The sequence below is a fragment of the Engraulis encrasicolus genome, chromosome 10, assembly GCF_034702125.1.
Source record: "Engraulis encrasicolus isolate BLACKSEA-1 chromosome 10, IST_EnEncr_1.0, whole genome shotgun sequence".
NCBI classification, from domain to species: domain Eukaryota; kingdom Metazoa; phylum Chordata; class Actinopteri; order Clupeiformes; family Engraulidae; genus Engraulis; species Engraulis encrasicolus.
The window spans coordinates 36,762,838-36,765,337 of record NC_085866.1 but is presented as its reverse complement, the minus strand read 5'-3'; the positions used below and the strand labels follow the sequence as shown (position 1 = coordinate 36,765,337).

Here is a 2,500-nt window from a genome sequence, read left to right as displayed (position 1 = left end):
TTGACTCAGATTGGCAACATTAAACGTTTAACAGTTTGTTAAAATGTTTTCTGACACACGCGGGAGGAGGATTTCGACACCAGCATGATCTCCCATCTGCTTGGGCTAAACTTCAAAACCAAACCAATGGGGAGCGAAAAATTATGAAACCCTGTCGCAAATTGATTTTCAGCCCCATAACTTCACGTCACATCCACTCGCCGCAATCTATATATTTCAATTTACCTCTTCAATGATCGCCCCTACAGGGTCACACTGGCGCACACATACGCAGTCAGCAGTCAACTCCTCAGTATCTCACCCTTCCTCCACCTCACTGCGCATCAGTGCCCACAACTTTGGCAAACAACGGGTCGGGCACAATCAAAAACCATATGTGCCCAGGACAGCTTGCTTAGAACTGCCCCTTTTTTTACAATGCACCTTGAGCTTAACTTAACATCTAATGAAGGACGTCACGTACATAATTAAATGGGAATATGACGATACTGGTTAGAGCTTGAGCAAACTGCTTTCCTTAACACCATAAACAGTGGAGCTGCTTTGTGAAGAATTTTCTTTTTATCCCTGCATTCTTTTGCTGTGTAAACAATTCTTCAAAGAATAGCCATAGAATTGAAAGTATTAATCACTGAAGAAACAAATCTATAGCAACGCCTTTTTTCTCTGGGCACTTCCAAACCTTTTTTTTCCTATTCACAGCAGCTGATTGTTTTCGCTTGTATTCCGCAGGCTAACAGAGAACAATAAGGAAGCATAAAGTCACTAGAATGATACAAAAAATGCCCAGCCAAAAAATAAATCTGTAAATTAAAGTAAGCATAAAGTCGGGGTTAGATTGGTCAGGAATAAAGTGGAACGGTGGAAACTGCAGCAGCACCACCCCCATCGCCAGTATCATTTTCAGAGAGGAGGGAGAGAAAGAGAGAGAAAGAGAGAATAAAAAAAACATCTAGCACATAAGACTGTTCGCACATAAGAGATTTTGACTGAAGAGACTGCCAAGGTCTTCTAACTTGGTTCAAAACTATGGCAGCAGCTTCCCCCCACTTCCACAGTCCCACTGTAACCCCTGGGCAGTGTGATTATGTGGGCAGTGAGTAGCGTTACGAAGCGGAGCGGAGGGGGACAGAGAGAGGACGGTGGAGAGAGAGAGAGGGGGACAGAGAGAGGATGATGCGGAGAGAGAGGTACAGTAGAGAGACGGGGGGAAGGTAGAGGAGAGAGAGAGAGAGAGAGAGAGAGAGAGAGAGAGAGAGAGAGAGAGAGAGAGAGAGAGAGAGAGAGATAGGGGAAGGTAGAGTAGAGAGAGAGAGAGGGTGAGAGAGAAAAATAGATAGATGGAGAGAGAGGGAGAGAGGGAAAGATGGGGGAAGGTAGAGTAGAGAGAGAGAGAGAGAGAGAGAGAGAGGGGGGGAGAGAGGGAGAGAGAGAGAGAGAGAGGAGAGAGAGAGAGAGAGAGAGAGAGAGAAGAGAGAGAGAGAGAGAGAGAGAGAGAGAGAGAGAGAGAGAGAGAGAGAGAGAGAGAGAGAGAGAGAGAGAGAGAGATGGGGGAAGGTAGAGTAGAGAGAGGGAGTGGGAACGGGAGGAAGATGGATGCAGGTCTATGGAGTCTGAAGAGTGCTGAGACACAGCAGGTAAACTCACAGACTGAGGAAGGAGAAACAACATCCAGGGGTTGAATATTTTCAAAAGAAAAACCATAACCAGAGAAGGAAATGAAACAAAAACAACAACAAAAAGAACATGAGAAAAAATAGATTACTTAAAACGGCATTGGACTGTGTGTACAGCACGTGAAAACAGTGCTGTAACTAGTCTACTCGTCTGTAAGCCTGGTAATAAGCAGCAGTATAAAAAAAGCATTTGTTTCGTTTTGTCCATCTAAATGCTACGCACAAATGAATGCATCAAACATGCTATATTGCACTGGGCTGAGAATAGTGGCGGTGGGTCTTGTTTTGCGCCGGCAGTAACGCAGGGCTCTGCCACTTCGAATAAGCCCTGCTGACGCCTTGATGACAGTTGCCATGGCGATGCTTCCCAGTGCGTTTTTGCACCCTCTCTCATTCACTGAACTTCTGCCTGAGTGGCCAGGATTGTTTTTGAATGGAAACACGCCATCCTTAGCACGCAGGAGAGCTTCAATTTCAGATTCAATTTGTTGAAAATGCTGCATTTATATAATGAGAAAAAAAATCTGTGTGTTTCTTTGTTTGTGTGTGTGTGTGTGTGTGTGTGTGTGTGTGTGTGTGTGTGTGTGTGTGTGTGTGTGTCTGTGTCTGTGTCTGTGTCTGTGTCTGTGTCTGTGTCTGTGTCTGTGTCTGTGTCTGTGTCTGTGTCTGTGTGTGTGTGTGTGTGTGTGTGTGTGTGTGTGTGTGTGTGTGTGTGTGTGTACCCATCTTATATTTGATATACTGTTACATAGTTTTTATTTTTAGATGAATGCACATGTACACATGTACATTTACTTGGTACAGAGTAATGTTCTGCAAGCAGC

The 2,500-nt window shown here is 44.6% G+C and overlaps 1 protein-coding gene across 1 annotated transcript in view; it reads right to left on the bottom strand.

Moving 5' to 3' along the window:
• Window positions 1-2,500, bottom strand: part of magixa (MAGI family member, X-linked a) — a 79,802-nt gene that overhangs the window by 61,967 nt on the left and 15,335 nt on the right. The gene's annotated exons all lie outside the window — the stretch shown is intronic.